This window comes from Pipistrellus kuhlii, unplaced genomic scaffold, assembly GCF_014108245.1.
Source record: "Pipistrellus kuhlii isolate mPipKuh1 unplaced genomic scaffold, mPipKuh1.p scaffold_m20_p_8, whole genome shotgun sequence".
In the NCBI taxonomy this organism is placed as follows: Eukaryota; Metazoa; Chordata; class Mammalia; order Chiroptera; family Vespertilionidae; genus Pipistrellus; species Pipistrellus kuhlii.
In genome coordinates, this window is record NW_023425584.1 from 29,930,975 (window position 1) to 29,948,789 (window position 17,815).

General features: G+C 43.8%; 1 long non-coding RNA gene across 1 annotated transcript in view; it reads right to left on the reverse strand.

Moving 5' to 3' along the window:
- LOC118711897 overlaps positions 1 to 17,815 on the reverse strand; it is a 67,059-nt gene that overhangs the window by 42,076 nt on the left and 7,168 nt on the right. The gene's annotated exons all lie outside the window — the stretch shown is intronic.

Here is a 17,815-nt window from a genome sequence, read left to right on the forward strand (position 1 = left end):
TCTGGTGACTTTACCAGGCACAGAGACACCATCTTCTCATGGTTCTCGCTGGAATTTCCATGATGTTCAAACATCCTATATAATAAAAGGCTAATTTGCAAATTGTCTCCTTGGGAGTTTGACCAAGAGTTTGATCACTCATGATGATGTGCACTGACTACCAGGGGGTGGCACAGAACATGGTGGCGACCAGTGGTGGCGACAGCATGCTGAGGGAGCAAGGGAAGGAGGAAGCAAGGGAAGGAGGAAGCAGGCAGAGAGGCAGAGAGGTGGGGAACCTGATCAGCCCTGATGGCTGGCCATGCCTAGGGACCCAGCCTCTGGTTTGTAAATAAGTGTTTTGGAGATTTCAAGTGACTCTATCAACTGAAGAGAGCTCTTTTGCTGTGGGTCTGGCTGTTTCTAGATGGAGGTAGCCTACATCAGCATTTACAGATACCCCTTTCATGGACCAGCTTTTAGTGTGCATCTTATGTGGCCTATTGAGCAAGTCCTTAACAGTAGTGAGATGCCCTGCTTGGTTCTATTCAGTCATGGCAGTCCTGTTGGTTTATTCTTTATACTAAAGCACTCCTTCCTGGTACCCTGGTTGCAGGACAATGGCCAGTCCTCTGAGGCTTCCTCTCCACCCACATTCAAATCCATCACAGACTATCACATCTGAGTGCACTAACCAGCTAACACAGTTTCTGACTCCCAGCATCAAATTCCTGGACCTGCTTAATATTCCTCACCTTCTCCCACTTGGCACAACATGCGATAACTTCTCTTGAAATTCTTAGCCTCCTAAAGTCTACCAAAGGCCTTGACATCCTGCTTCTTAGACTTTTCTAGTCCTCTCTCCATGATGTTCTTGGACTTTAACAGAGATCTTCTGTCTTTAGAGGCCTCTATTGTTTCCCCAACCTGGCCCATCTGAATCATCTGAATAACCATCAATTTTTTTAAGCCCTGTATTAGTTAGGGTAATGATAAATGTTATAACAAAAAAATTCCAAAATGTGTACCAGCTCAAATAACATAGTTAATTTCCTGATCATAAAACCCCCAAATGGCTGTTTCTGATCAGTGGTCTCCCTCTGATGATTCAGTGACCAGGATACTGCCACCCTGTGCCTCTTCCCTCTCTGACATGGTTTCCAAGGGGGCATCAAACTGAAAGAAGGGGAGAGGAAGGGTGCAGAAGGCACAACTGTGTTTTAACAATCTTGGACTGGAAATGACACACGTCATCTCTGATTAACATTCCATTGGCAAGAACAAGTCACTTACCTCCTCTCAGATCTAATAGGTGTGAGGGGAGGGGTGTACTGGGAAATGTAGTCTCTGCTGGGAAGCTCCTTCCTACCCTCTTTTCTATGGGAGGGTGGGGACTATTTGTGTGTGTGTGTGTGTGTGTGTGTGTGTGTGTGTGTGTGTGAACTGTTAGCTCTCTCTAGTACACACTCCTTCCTTCCTTTTGCCACACCCTCCTAGCAAGACCACAATGTGGCACTATAAGCCTACCTGCCTTTCCAGCTTCTACATTCTGGAGAAAAGCTGAGGTGGACAGATTCATAGCAATGCAAACTTATAACCTCCACCAGGGCCCTATGTTGGTAGGCCTGGGTCAGATTCTCTCCTATGTCTCATATAAAGAGTTCCAAGTATCCTTTCCTTGCCCTTAGCCCCTCCCTCACCCTTATTCTCACCAAATGAGAATTTTAGGGCCAAAGGGCACGATGTACCTTCACTTCTTCCCCTGCTCTCCCCACCCCTCCCCACTCTCATATAAACTTGCCTATGCTCACATTTACTTCAGCTTCCTCTTCCTGGCATCACAGCCTCACAACTTCCTAGCTTTCAGACCTGTGTATCCACCTGCTCACTGGATTCTTCCAGCTGGATGCCCATAGGTCTTTCATACTCACTACGTTTGTGATGCAACTCATCATTGCCCAGACCAGCCCCTTCCCCCAAGCCTGCTTCTCCTCCTGTGCTTTCTTTAACCTATGATGGTGAACCCTAGCCACATGGTCATCCACAGTGAAACCCTGAGGGTCATCATTGCCTCATTTCCCAGGTTAAATCTTGGCCAAAACATTTCTTGAATCAATTCCTTCCATCCCTTTCCTTAGCTCAGATCATTTCTTGCTTGGATGCCTATAACCACCTCCCAATGGGTCTTTGTGCCTCTAGTCTGTTCCCCTATAATCTGTTCCCCACAGGCAGCCAGAGTGACTGTTTCATGGTACAAATTTGATCCCCATCCCTGCTTCAGCTGCCCCTCAACTCCCCTGACACTCCAGCAATACCAGGCATTCCTCTGTACATGACCTGTGGGTCCTTGATGCCACATTGGGGTCATAGGTGGGAGCCCCTCCTTGGTGCTGCCAGAATATCCTTTGCCTGTGCTTATCACACTCCTTGGTAAAGCTCTTTTTGTATGTCTGCCTCCCAGCACCACTAGGGCAGGAGCTAGCTCCCTTTATCTCACTATCTCAGTGCCTGGGACAGTGCAGTGCTCAATACATGTAGGCGCTCAATACAGTAGGCGCTCAATACATGCTCATTGAATGAATGAAGATGGTGAGAAGGTATCCATTGAAGATATGAAAAATCTTTATTTAGATAGACTTGCCTTATGTTAAATGAACATTTCCTTCTCAGGAGAGCCAAACTCTCTTTCTATATATATATGTGTGAAATCTGATCCTTTGCCTGAGAGCCTCCCCATCAATTAATCATGACTGGTCATTTGCATAAAACCTCTCCTCCCAAAGCACTTTGCACAGAGAGGCCAAGCTCTTCTGTCCTGCCAGAGCTGTAGGCTCAGTCCCCACCACGTGACTGGACTTGGCAATAGATTCACACCCATGCCTCTTACTGGACCCCCATAGCAGCATTAAGAGGCAAGACAAAAAGTAGCACTGTCCCTCATTTTTAAGATAAGAAAACCTGTTCATAGGAGATGACTGCCAAAGGGTGCAGAGCGAGTGAAATACTTGTTCTTTTCCGCTGTATCACAGACCACTCTGCCCCAGCCCTCTGGGCCTGACATCAAGCCCCATGGTGCCAACACAGACTTTGCGATCTGTGGGAAGCTGCCCCAGACCAGGAGGACTGAGACACTACCCTTCGGTCATAATACTGTACATTTTACATTCCAGCTATTCTCTTGGGTTGGGGAATTACTGGGACAAACGCCCACCCCAGCTGACTCATGAGTAAAGGGGGACTCTCATGGAATCCAAATTCACAAAGCCATCCCAGAAATTAGAAACTCATTAGACAGCCTTTTTGTCTTTTGTGCTGACCACAAGTCTTATTTCTCTGTATTTATAATCTGTTCTTCTTTTCACCAAACCTTTGACCATCTTTTACAAGGCCCAACATGATCACCAGCCCTGAGTCCCCTGACTCACAACGTCAGGGCCCACCACCATAGAAGTGAGGTGTCAGAGCCTGGGGAGCACCTGTTTGGATCACCCTAGGTGATGGCTGGCTCTCTCAGGTCAGGCTTTGAGCCCCAACCCATCATCTGGAACCTGGGTAGAGGGGTTGGGTCAGCTGTGACAAAAAAATGGGCAACAGGGGTTGTGACGGGGAAATCCTAGGAGGGAGGGACCCGATTATAAGTGTATGGAAAAACTGTGAAAAATGTTGAAATTTTGTGGGTGTCCTGAAGAACATACCCACTGGGGTTATCTCTGCCTTTCATTGTCTTTGACTAGACATTTCTCAGCTCTAAAGATGGAAGGTAAGTTGTAAAAACCTGATAGCAATGAAAATAATTCCTGTTCACGGAAATGCAAATTGTGGAATACTATTACTGCCATAATAGTCGTATTCCACAATTTCTAAAACCATTTCAGCATTGCTTATCTATCATTGCCATACATTGAATTCTCCTTTGATTTGGTTGTAACACTTTTTTATTTTTAAATATATTTTTATTGATTTTAGAGAGGAAGGGAGAGGGATAGATAGATAGATACATCAATGATGAGAGAGAATCATTGATTGGCTGCCTCCTGTACACCCCCTATTGGGGGGAATCAAGCTCACAACCCAGGCATGTGCCCTTGGCTGGAATTGAACCTGGGACCCTTCAGTCTTCAGGCCAATGTTCTATCCACTGAGCCAAACTGGCTAGGGCGGTTGTAACATTTTAGCAGTTATCTCATTAATTAATGAGTTAAATCTTACCACATGTTAATTTTATATCTTAGGAGGGAAGCAATTGCATCCTCTTTTATAATTTATCATTAAATATAGACAAAGCCTATATGATCACATACGCATTTTAGAAACATTTGTGGTACAGAGAAAAACATTTTAGAAGGATACACAGAAACTGTTAATGGTTACTTGTTGTGGGGGGGTGGGGGGGCGGGAGAAAGAAGGAGGCGCTTTTCATTTTTGTATGCTAAAATAATTTCAGTGGAAGTTGTCCAGACAAATATATAAGGGTCATTTGTTTTCTTCTTTATACTTTTCTATATTTATTTTTAAAAAGCATTTGCTTTAAGCTGTACCTGTGTTATATTTTTAAATACAAATTTAAAAACCGGATATACTTTGTCATTAAATTTTGTTAAATTTCAAGGGGAAAAGCAAACCAAATAAACTACATCTTGATCTACTGCTCCAAGCCAGCCATGGGCAGCCAGGAGGTAGTTAGGACATGCTACTGCCCTCAGGGACTAGCATAAAGTTCAGGCCCCACCCATAGGCCAAATGGTTCCAGTCACCCAGTACACCCACTTGTGTCGGGAGCTGCCAGGTGAGGAGCCTCCCTCCCTGTTCAACACCTGCTGGCTCTCCGCCCTCCAGCACCCCTGGCAGCCCCCCTCAGGGAACGCTGATGGGAGATCATGCCAGGATGATCTTCCCTCCTGCCCACCTCCTCTGACAGACAACCTGAGAGGCATGCTGCCCTCTCTGGCTTGCAGCTGAACAGGGAAAGTCACTGCCAAACCACTGTTGTGCAACAATGCACTTCTGAGAAGGGCACACAAAATTTCCGTCAATTGAATCCTGTCTTCCTCCTAACTTACATGATGGACCCGATGTGCTCTACTTTCAAGCTTCGCCTCCTAGTATGACTCTCAACACTTTCTATTCTTCCTTCTTCCTTAGCCAACCTACAAGTCAGTATTCCTTTAAGCACACGAGGATAGACCCTTCCTTCTAGGAATTCCTCCATCAACCAAACTTAGATAATTGTTTCTGCTGTTTTCTTTTTTAAAAAATATAGCGTTATTATTTGTTTCTGAGAGGAAGGGAGAAGGAGAGAGAGATAGAAACATCAACGATGAGAGAAAAATAATTTATTGGCTGCCTCCTGCACACTCCCTACTGGGGATCGAGCCCACAACCTGGGCATGTGCCCTGACCAGAACTGAACCTCCTGGTTCACCGGGTTCATAAGTTGACGCTCAACCTCAGAGCCACAGCTCTGCTGTTTTCCTAATGTGGTGGTGGAGGAACACCAACAGGCAGCAGGACCATCTCTCAGCTCCAGGGGCCTCCCCTGACCTTTAGCACAAGTGTGTGCAGTCCCATGCATTGGGCACATCTGCAAGCAGATGCTTCATTAGTGAACTCTGGCCGAGGAGAACCCAGGAAGAAGGAAAGCGTGAGACTGCTGTCTCCTTTCACTCACTTTACACGCTCAGCTGGTCTGACGAGGGCCAGACCTCCCCACTAAGCACAGTGCCACAGCCACTCCTGAATTCTAGAGCTGATGCTGCAGAACACAATCCCAAGCATCACATTACTTATTTTTAGTTTTTTTAATCTTAAAATTCATGTATTTATTTATTGATGTTACAGAGAGAGAGGAAGGGGTGGGGTGAGGAGAGAGAGAGAGAGAGAGAGAGAGAGAGAGAGAGAGAGAGAGAAACATCGATTTGTTTTCCACTTGTGTATGCATTCATTGGTTGATTCTTCTATGTGCCCTGACTGGGATTGAACCCATAACCTTGGTCTATCAGAACAGTGGTCTAAACAAATGAGCTACCTGGCCAGGGCAGAACAACACTTCTTATAGACTATTGTGGGGAAGGAGAGCTTTACCCTTAGTGACACTTCTTGAGGATGTTTGAGCTTAGATCCCAATGTTGTCTGACCTTACCACTCTCTCCCTAAAGTGCTTCATTAGTGCCCCATTACCTCCAGAATCAAGGCCAAGCTCCATGGTTGGCCTTCAAGTCCCATGCTTCCAATGTGGCCCCAGCCATATCACTAGCACCATCTCTCCATACCATGTGCCCTACTGTCTAACCACTCATTCACCCCATGCATCTTGTCCAACTTGTGCATAGGTTTAAAGGCTGTTTTGCAAGTCCTCATAGCTGCCCCCAAAGCCTCATTTCAGCAGCAGACTCTTTGGTATTAATTGGTATCATCAAAATTACATTACTATCTATGCAAACGCAGGCATGCCAGTGCCTGTTCTAATGCAAGGCCTTACCCTGCTGCTAACACCCTTCCAGCAGCTGCACCTGGGTGAGCAGCACACAGGCCACTTTCCAGAACGGCTCTCTCCACAGAAGCAGCTGCAGCTTGCTCCCACCTCCCCAAAGCTCACTGCCGGGGAGCAGAGGCAGTTGTATTAGGACACTTCGCAGCATCTCGCTGCCAAAGTGACAGCTACAATTATGTTTTGGCCGACAGCTGGAGCTGAGAGAATACACAAACAGCCAAGACCTCATGAGCCTCCATGAATCAGCAGTTTGCGCTTTGTGTCCAGCTGGTAGGTGGGGTGGGCCACCCTGCCAGTTGTCCAGCCCTCCTTTGGTGGACAGAGTGCTAGCTACAGACCTCAAGTTAGCACTAGGGCCTCTTAGCTGAAGCCCACCACTGGATGGTGATAGTTAATGCCCCCCTTGGGCCATCCCACATATCAGAGGAACAGAAGAATAGGGTGGCCCAGCCCAGGCAAGACCCAACCCAGAGGGACGGGCACTTAATTTCTAGATAAAGGCAAAGACAGGCAAAGCAAAGAGTCAAAGGGAGTAGTCCATTATGCTGGGTAGCCTGGTGTGGGGTGTGCTTGAGTTAGGCAGAGGGTCTCTGTGCAGGCCCCAGGGCACACCTCCATGAGGAGCCTCAGGGCCACAGGTTGTGACAAAGAAGGAGTATCAGTGTGGGGACCAGGACACTAACAAAAACAGCAGCAGAGGCAGCAGCTCCCACTCACTGAGCCTTCGATGGGCCAGGGACGTGCTGACCACTTTACATATGTTCCTTCTTTTCATCTTCGTTGCACCCAGTGAGGCAGATTCTGTTATTATTCCCATTTTACTGATTAGGAAACTGAGTCTCTGAGAGGAATGTGATGGAGGCAGTGCAGCTGGCAAGAGTGAACTGTCCTTTCTCTCTGGACAGCAGGCTCTCCGAGGCCCCAGCACCTGAAGGTGGGCTCCGGAGTCCAGGGCCTGCCTTTTACTCACCCTGACCTGGGCTCTGGCTGAGTCTCTGAGAGGGGCAGGCTCAGGCTCTTGGGGTTCTCCAAGGAGTGCTGCTGCCCTTCTGAGGCCCCTTGTTGGAGCTGAACCTGCCTATCCTCACATCCTGTCCAAACGCATGCAGAGAAGGAGGCAGCAGGCTAGCAACTCTGTGCAACATGCTTCCACCACAGTGGGCATCTGAAAGGCCAGTGGGGCTGGGGTGCAGACGTGTTTGTATTCCAAGTGGCTGCTGCCCATGAATCACCAATTTCATTTTGTGTCTCAGCTCTGTGAAGGCATCGTTTCTATCCAGCCTCACATGGAGCTGGTGGCCAGAGCCTCTTAGTGGGGCTATAAATAGCAGATTATCAGCTCACCTCCTCTGAGCTCATCACAGGCTCTTCGGTTTATTGTGTATCTTCCTGCTGCCTGCACGGCACTCACTCAGATTTCCCAGGTGAAGCCTGGCTGAGGCCCAGTGCATGCTCTGGGGCGCTGCAGGGGTTGAGTTTCCAGATGTGTTCAGGGTGACAGTGAGGGCAATGGCAGGCTTTTGAAGAGCTTAACATTTAAGACGTCATAATTGTAATCTCAAGTCTCTGAGCTCCTTTCCAATTAAACGCAGCAGCAAGGGACTGTCATTTCTCTAAAAGTCCTAGAAATAAAAGACTGTCATTTCTCTGGGTGTGTGTTTCTCACCAAACACACACCCAGAGAAAGCCACCTAGAGTGAGTAGCAACAAATGAAAGGTTTCATGCCTTCCTGTGGACATGTCTCCTAACACTGAATGAAATGCTTTATGGCTCACTGGCTTCAGAAATGAGATCGCATTTTTCAGTATTACTCACAGCTACCATTTACGGAGTGCTCCCTGCGTGCCAGGCTCTGTGCCCAGCCTTTGCACGCTGTATCTCATCAAGTCATCACAACAGCCATATTGAGTTAATGCTAGCATCAGCAGCTTTCTGTAGCGAGGACACTGTGGGTCCAGTGTCACACAAACACTGAGCTCCTGCAGAACAAGGCTGTGTGTGTCCACATGTGTCCATGCATGTGTCCACGTGTGTGTGTGCAACCAAAGGGATTTGAACTGCAGTCTTCAGCTCCATGCACTCCATGACTGTATATAGGAGCCAGGGGCTCACAGATTTATCTTTCCCCAAGTCTCAGGCCCCTTTGGCATCCTGCATGTCCGTTCCCCTGTCACCACCGTCTCTCACATCCGATAATCTAGCTCTTCTGCAGGGAGAGCACTAGCCTTCATTTGGCCCAGCTCAATGATCGTCCGGCCTCCTTCCTCCGGGCTCTGAAACAGGCAGAGATCAGGTGAGACTCCACCACCTCCCTTGGCAGCCTCTCTCCAATCTGTTTCCTCTCCCTCTCAGAGCACAGCCCCGTGTTTCAGGTCCGGTCCCTTTTATTGGCTTGTCACAGTAGCCTTCCAGCTCGGTGCTGCATCTGAGGAATGTTTTAAGAACACAGATTCTTAACCCCATCACCAGATCACCTGAAACAAAGTTTTGCAGGGTAGAGGCCAGGGTCTGGATTTTTACAAAGCTCTTCCAGTGATCTTGGTAGCCAAGGTTAAGAACCACTTCATTTAATTGGCCTCCTAGATTCTAGCCTCTCTCTGTTCTAAACCCTCCCACCCACAATTATCAGCTTAATTTTGTTAAAGCACAATTGATCTCATGTCACTCTCCTGTTTAAGGACCTCGGGTAGCTCCCCACTGCTTGCAGGAAAGTATAAAAAGCCCTTAGTGTGGCCCTAGCTGGTTTAGCTCAGTGGTGTCAGCCTGCAGACGGAAGGGTCCTGGGATAAATTTCAGTCAAGGGCACATACATTCCTCGATTGTAGGCTCCTTCCTGGCCTAGGCCCTGGTCGGGGTGCATGTAGGAGGCAACCAATCCGTGTGCTTCTCTAACATAGATATTTCTCTCTGTCTTTCCCTATTTCTTCCACTCTATAAAAATCAATAGAAAATATCTTCAGGTGAGGATTTTTTTTTTAAATCACATTAAAAAAAAATAAGTGAAGTAAAGCCCTTAATGTGACATTCAAGGCCCGCTCCATCTTGGTCCACTGCTTACCCTCTGCCCCACCCCAACAGACCCACCTTTTCCTGTGACAGCCTCCTGGCCCTGCTCCCTCTCCTTAGCTTTTCCAGACTTTATTTTTTATTTTTAAAAAAATATATTTTATTGGTTTTGTTCAGAGAGGAAGGGAGAGGGATAGAGAGTTAGAAACATCAATGAGAGAGAGTCATCAATCAGCTGCCTCTTGCACACCCCCTACTGGGGATATGCCCGCAACCAAGGTGCATGCCCTTGACTGGAATAGAACCCGGGACTCTTCAGTCCCCAAGCCGATGCTCTATCCATTGAGCCAAACCGGTTTCGGCAGCTTTTCCAGACTTTAAATGTTGGCTGGGCACAGCAGAGCACACAGAAAGAGCAGGGAGCTTTCCTTGAGACACTGAACCCTTCCAAAAGAGGAATGAGAAATTATTGTTGAAATGCCCCCTCTTAATTCAAGAGCCACATGTGTAGCTTTAAATGGAGAGGGTTTTGTGTGGCCTGCAGATGAAAGGAGATCCGCCTGTAGATACAACACAATGGCAGCAATGTGTAAACACAGGAGAGCAGGAGAGGTGGGGCTCATGATTAATTCAAAGGAGATGGTATTTCGGCATTCTCCTTGCTTTTATTCAAACCCAGAAGACAGAGCAGGTCTGGTAAGCACCGGGGCTTGGGCCACATTTCAAAGTGCCCCTTGTGCTTTTTTTGTCCCCCGTCCTTAGACAAAAGCAGAGAAACATATTTGAATCTTGTTCAAAAGATCAAGAGTGTTTTATTAAGACTATTGAACAGTGTGTGTGTTTGGACTTTGCTCTATTTCCCATAAAGAAACACCTACTTCATAATCAAACAAAAAAATGACTGTGTTGACTGACAGCATGAGAATGGGGCCTGGAAATTGTTCCCAAGTGCTTCAGAGGGAAAACAGACCCTAAAGAAGCTCTTGTTAAATGCGGCAGAAGAGCCTCTCGTGAATCTCCGCTCCCTCCCGAAAACAACGGGAAAGGAATAAAAAGAGTTGCAAATCTGTAAGGTCTATGAGAATAGGAGGTGGCAGCAGATGAAGGATGCCAGCACATTTTGGGAGTGTGGGAAGCAGAGGAAGAAGCAGTGAGTCACATGGCAGCATGGGGGAGGCAGGAGGCCTGATGCCTGCAGAGGGGTTCCCTGTGAGAAGGTGAGAAGCAGCCAAGCTGCAGGGAAGGGCAGAGCTGCAAATGGGACTGATGGAGCCTCCGAGAGAACACAGTCCCCCCGGGCAGTGGAGTCGCCACCCCTTGCCCACTCCCACAGGGCTCAGTGGGGAATTTGCATCAGCACATGAGGAACTGTGGAGGAACTGTATGAAGTGCAGAACTGAAAATATGGGGACTAAATGGAAATCTAGATACGAAAAGGTTAAGTCCCAGCTCCTTTTCCTCACCCTGCTTCCTGACAGCCTGGCAGGCAGGCACACCTCCTACCCTTAGTTGAAGACTAAAGAACCCTTTTCTGTAGGAACTGAGAAGACTCAAGGGGAAGACCTCCTAATGCAGACATTTGGGATCCCCACTGCAAAAGCCAATTTATGACCAACGCCCACTACAGGGAAGTCCACCATTAGAAAAGCTCCACACAGGCAAAATATGAGTGGAGGGTCAAGATCCTCAAACTTAAAAAAAAAAAAAAAAAAAAAAAAAAGTATTATTCTACTTATTTATGCATTCATTGGTTGACTCCTATGTGCCCTGACCCGGGCTCGAATCCACAACCTTGGCATATTGGGACAATGCTCTAACTAGCAAGATCCCTAGACTTTTATTTATAATTATTTTTAATATATTTTATTGATTTTTCACAGAGAGGAAGGGAGAGAGGTAGAGAGCCAGAAACGTCGATGAGAGAAAAACATCGACCAGCTGCCTCTTGCACACCCCCCACTGAGGATGTGCCCGCAACTAAGGTACATGCCCTTGCCCGGAATCAAACCTGGGAACCTTCAGTCCGCAGACCAATGCTCTACCACTGAGCCAAACCAGCTTCGGCAAGATCCCTAGTCTTTTAAAGAAAGCCTCAGACATGACAGACAGGTATGAGGGAGTAAGGGTGAGTGGGAAGGGAATGCATAAGTTCAGGGAGGAGAAGAAAGCTTTAAAAATACTCTAACATCCTCAGGGAGGAAAAATAAGATTTATAACTCATGGTTCATTATCATGAAATGTCAGAACACAGGGAATAATGAAGAGACCCTAAAAGGACTCAGGAAAGAAAAACAGGTCAATTGAAAGGATCAGGAATCAGAATGGCACTAGACTTCGCAGCAGCAGCACTAGAAGCTGAAAGACAATCAAGTGAAATTTTCAGAATTCTGAGTGAGACTTATTAATGGTTTAGAATTCTAAACCCAAATTATTAAGAACAGTGGTAGAATAAAAGATGCGTTCAGACATGAGAGATCACAAATAATCTGCCTTTCTCAGGAGATTGTCCTCCCAAACAAGAGTATAATCCAACAATGAGGAAGGCTTGCCCAGGAGAGGTCAAAGGAGGCCTGGGTGACAGCGGGACAGGAGTGCCTTCTGAGCCAGAAAATAGAGGGTTTTAGGTCAGAGATGGGCCAGAGGATTACCTGACAGGTGACACTAGGTGGGAAGTTTTGTTGAGGGGTTATTAGAAGATTGAGAGAATTAATAACAAGTTCATAAAAAAAACTGAGTAAATTAAAAAATGTGAGGCAATTACTACCTACAGAAAAATTACAACACATAAACTGCAAAAGAAAATAAATGCAACACCAAAAAATTTACATAACCGTAACAATGTAAAAAAAAGATAATGGATTTAACCAAAGACTATGAAACAGGTTGGGGAGCTGGGGAAAAGGAAGGAAGATGCAGGAGATGGCTAAAGAAATAAACCTTCATCTTTCATAATGGCAAGAAAATAGTAATATCTAAAATTGACAAATCAACAAATTGGCACTATAAGTATATTATTGGACAATATGGGGGAGGAGTTTAAAACTGGGCAAAATAGCTGAAAATGTTTACCTGGGTACCTCTGGGGATCAGGCTGGGGCTTGATGTTGGGTGGGGTAGGGGACTGCTGTTCTTCACCGTATGCCTTTAGTACTATTAGACTTTAAAATTTGTGTGTGTGTGTGTGTGTGTGTGTGTGTATAATTTTCATTAAAAATAAATTTAAAATTAAAAAAGAAAGTCAATAGAAAATATCTTACATGGACAAAACCAAAATTTTTAAATTATTAGTTACTCATCAATCACAGCTCTGAATTGTTTCTGTTGATCGTCCTCTCCATTTATCCATTCACTTAGTCATTCATTCACTTATTTTCTCTCAAAATCTTAAATGTTGATTGGAAAATGTGGTAGGGTTGCCAGAGAAAATACATTCAAATTTAGCCTATTTAATTTGCTAAATCTGGCACCCTAAAATATAGACCCCCACAGTCTAGGTCTATGGCTAAAGAGATAATGGAACCAGAAAGTTCTGCAATTAATATTCATAGTGTGGGAGATGTGTATAGAGGCTGACAAAACTTCCTGGTCAGATGCTGAGCAGTGATTTGGTATCTAGTCAAGATATGTGTGGCGTGGTGCCAGCAGCTCCTTGCCAGCCTCTGTGAGCCCAGAGGATACCTACAGGAGTGCTATACTTACCCTGGGACTGGAAGGTGGGTTTGCCTGAGGGCTCTATCTCTATGCCCAAAGGCTCCTGCAGGGCATAGAGGTCCCTGGGCTGCATTTTCTCTTCTGAGAGAGAGCAAAAGCAGGATGACAGGGGACCACACCCATGTCACCAACTCTTGCTTTTTATTTAAAAACTATCTCTTTAAGCAAATTTACATGAGTTCCTAATCTTGTCTACAATGTGCTTACTACAAGTTTCACTCTCAAAGGAGAATTTTGTGGTTGTATTGTGTGAGGAGATTCTCTACCACTAACTAATGGTAGGAATGTAATCAATTTCTCCCTTTTGTGCTGGGAAAATTATTCTTTGTAGTTAATAGAATTAAGACTAGGGATATGAGTCCTCCTGAAAGCTAAATTTACCCCCGGAATATGTAAATATGCAATTTGACAATACACATAGACAATGTACAAAGAGAAACAATTAGCCCTAGCTCGTTTTGCTCAGTGAATACAGCGTCAGCCTGCAAGCTGAAGGGTCCCAGGTTCTATTCCAGTCATGGGCACATGTCCAGGTTGTGGACTTGCTCCCCAGTAGGGGCCGTGCAGGAGGCAGCTGATCAATGATTCTCTCTCTTCATTGATATTTCTCTCTCTCTCTCTCTCTCTCTCTCTCTCTCTCTCTCTCTCTCAAATCAATAGATAAAAACAATTAAAATATGGATATTTTAAAATGAGGATGAACACAAACATAAAGCATTTTTGTTGCTTTGCTATTATTTATACCTTATGTGAATAGAAGTTAACAGCAGCTAGGCAGGCAACAGGTTTCAGAAATCAAACTGGGATTAAGATGAGTAGCCATAGGATCTTATTCTATAAAACTACTGGTCAGAATAACAAAAGAGACTTTCTAAAAACAAAGATATATATATATATTATTGTAAAATATTTTAGTTATCTAGTTCAATCATGAATCTATTATAGATGTGATATGACCAGGGGCTCAGTTCAACCCAAGGGGTATCTATTGTAGTATTTTTCAGACAGCTCTAATGATTTAAAGTTCTTCTATTTAAAGATGAAATTTGACTTTACTATATATAGCTCTCACTCTTTGGACCTATGCCTGCCTTGAAAAGCAGAAAATAAACCATCTTCTACAAAACAGCTCTTCAAAGATCTGAAGATAGGCATAGGGCCTCTCCAACTGTGTCCTCTGCTCCCACATTACCTGATCTCCAGCTCCCCTTCTCCTTCCCTCCTTTTGAGCACTTTAGTTCATCAATGCTGTGCTTAAAATAAGGCACTCAGACTGAACTTCTCCTGGTATGGCCCGAGACGTACAAAATAGTGAAGAACTATAACTTTCTGTGATCCTGAATGCTGAACATCAATTCAGTTAGGTAAAAGTAGCCTCTTGACTGCTGTTATAAGAACATCAATTTCAAGGTTTCTGGCAGAGAGAGGACTTGTTTCATTCATTTTAAAAGAAAACACTTTAAGTACATTTACAACAGGCTAAACATTCATGCCTTTTGAAACAGAAATACCAACTGTGTCCTCTGTTCCCACATTACCTGGGATTTATATATATAAATCCTCACCCAAGGATATTTATTGATTTTAGAGAGAGAGGAAAAGAAAGACAGAAACATCAGTCTGAGAGAGAAACATCGATGGCTTCTTCAAGTACGTGCTCTCTTCCTTTTATTAATATTAATTAGCTAATTATGATGCTAACAAGGGAATTAAAAAATGTGAGAGCACTCATTGCAGTCTTGCACAATTTACCCACTTTAAAGAGGAAGCCTGCAGCTGGTAGGCATGGAAACTTAGAACCAAACTTTCTAGAAGGTACTTTGGCAAAACATAGTAAAAGCTTTAAAAGTGTGCAGTTCTTTGAACCAAGAATTCCACTTCTAGGAGTTTATCAGGAGTAAAATAAAACTTAGATGTCCCTGGAAGTTTAGTTGAAAGGACAAGTCACAGTGGCATTTATTACATTTTTTAAATTATAATTAACTAGAAGAATATTTTGTTTTAAAGCAGTAGTTTAGCTCTGAATTGACTCACACTCAACAGGAACAACAACAAATAGAGAAACCAGCTGCAGCCTCCAAAGTTTTGTGAGGAGCTGCCAAAGGTGAGAAAGAGTAGGAAACCTGGTGAAAAACCTTGAGTGAGAAGGGGATGTAGACTCTCAGAGAGTTTAGAAAGCTATTATTATTATTATTATTATTATTACTATTATTATTATTTCTTCCAGAATGGGAAAGCCCCACTTTGAAAGGGAACTATGAAAACAAGTCCTAAATCATACAAAGAAAGATTGCTAGGGACAATGGAAAGCACTGGAAAAAGAAAAGTGGGCACCTTCTCTTAGAAACAAAAATAAATCTGGGAAAGAGAGTTGGACAGAGAAGCTCTCACCAACCATGCTTTGAAATCCAGAGAAGAGGTGACTACTCATAAAGATCATGTTTGAAGTTTGTCACTGTGGCAACAAAGAGAGCTCCCCTGGCCACACTTTCCCACCCCTCCAACACTTGTTCAGGGCACACAACAGTGGAGCAATGACACTCAATGGAAGAAAAGTAAAGTTTAGGTATAAAGCCTATAGACAAACATATTGAAACCTGTAAAAAATCAGGAAATATCATGAACCTTTTCTGAGGAATCTACGAGAACCATAGAACAGCAGTCTCAGTACTACTGAGGGAGTCTGAGGAAATCCAGATAAAAGGCCCCTCCTTGAGCATGAAATGTATTTGACTACAGAAATGAGAGTAAAACCAATACAGAGGTTAGGATGACAGATCAGAATGCAGATGTTGCATTCCTTAATATGGTAGAAATTTCTCATCACTAATAAAAAACTGAAGAAGAGAGAGAAAAGATAGGAATAAGAATAAGCTCAGTGCCTGGCCAGCATGACTCAATGTTTGAACATTGACTTATGAATCTGGAGGTCATGGGTTCAATTCCAGGTCAGGGCACATGCCCAGGTTGCAGACTCAATCGCCAGTATGAAGTGTACAGGAGGCAGCCCATCAATGATTCTCTCGAATCACTGATGTTTCTCTCTCTCTCCCCAGCTCCCTTTCTCTTTGAAATTAATAAAAACGTATTTTAAAAAAAGAGTAAGCTCACGGATCACCTCAAATTAATTGATTCAAAGGATAGTATTTAAAGATTCAAAATAAAGTAGAAGCTTAAGCATATTTAATATAAACACTAAGGATTGACAATTCTGTTGATTGTATGATGGTGGAAGGGTCAGGGGGAGATACAAGATAATTACAAGATAATTTTATGATTCATGGTAGGTATTTAAAGGTACAGTCCCTAAAAAGAGTGTATCAACAGTATTTTATAAAGGTAACTTCTAGAACAAAAATACAAACCTTATTAAATATCAGAACCACATTAAGAAAAGGGCAATTACATAATGAAAACACAACATTAAAAGTACAGAATTGAGACCAAATATATGTTATCTCAATAAATATAAATGAGTTCATCTCATCCATTTTATTTATTTGTAGTTTTTAATTCTCACTTGAGGATATATTTTTATTACTTTTTTAGAGGGGAGAAGAAAGAAAGAGAAAAAGGAGAGAGAGAGAGAGAGAGAGAGAAAGAGAGAGAGAGAGAGAGAGAGAGAGAGAGAGAGAGAGAGAGAGAAGAGGGACAGAGAGAGACAGAGAGAGAGACAAAGAAACATCGATGTGAGAGAGAAACAAATGCACCCCTACCAGGGATAAGAACCTGTCGCCTCGGTATGTATCCTGACCAGCAATCAAACCCACAGCTTTATGGGTATGGAGAATGCTCCAACTAGCTGAGCCACCCAGCTGGGCTAACTCACCTACTTTAAAAATAGTTTTTAAAATAGATTGCAGCCGAAACTGGTTTGTCTCAGTGGATAGAGCGTTGGCCTGGGGACAGAAAGGTCCCAGGTTCGATTCCGGTCAAGGGCATGTACCTTGGTTGCAGGCACATCCCCGGTGGGGAGAGTGCAGGAGGCAGCTGATCAATGTCTCTCTCATTGATGTTTCTAGCTCTCTATCCCTCTCTCCTTCCTCTCTGTAAAAAAAATCAATAAAATATATTTTTAAAATAAATAAATAAAATAGATTGCAAAGCCCAATCCAACTATAGTCCATATACATATAAGACAAAATAATTCAGAAAGCTTAATAATGAAAGGATGAGCAAAGAAAAGCATTCAAGAAAAATAAAACTTTAAAACTCTTAATATCTGTCAACATAGAATTCAGTACAAAAAGCTTTAACAAAATAAAGAGAAGTAGTTTTTAATGCTAAAGGCTACAATTTACCATAAAAACAAGATATGAGTATATACCGTATGCACAAAATGTTCAGCAGGAACTTTCATATAATAGAAACTGTAGAAATGCAAGGAGATTTAGACAAAGACACACTAATAATAGAAGACTTTGATTTGCCTTGCCCAATTCCAAACAAATCAAGTGGTCAAAATGAAATGAGAGTTTAGAAGTCCAAATAATATAATCAATAAGGTAGATGTTACTGATATGTATCAAACATTGTGCCCTGAGAATAGAAAATATACTTTCTTATCAAGTGGTCTGAAATATTTGTACACACAAAAGAATATGTTAGGCCATAAACCAAATCTCATT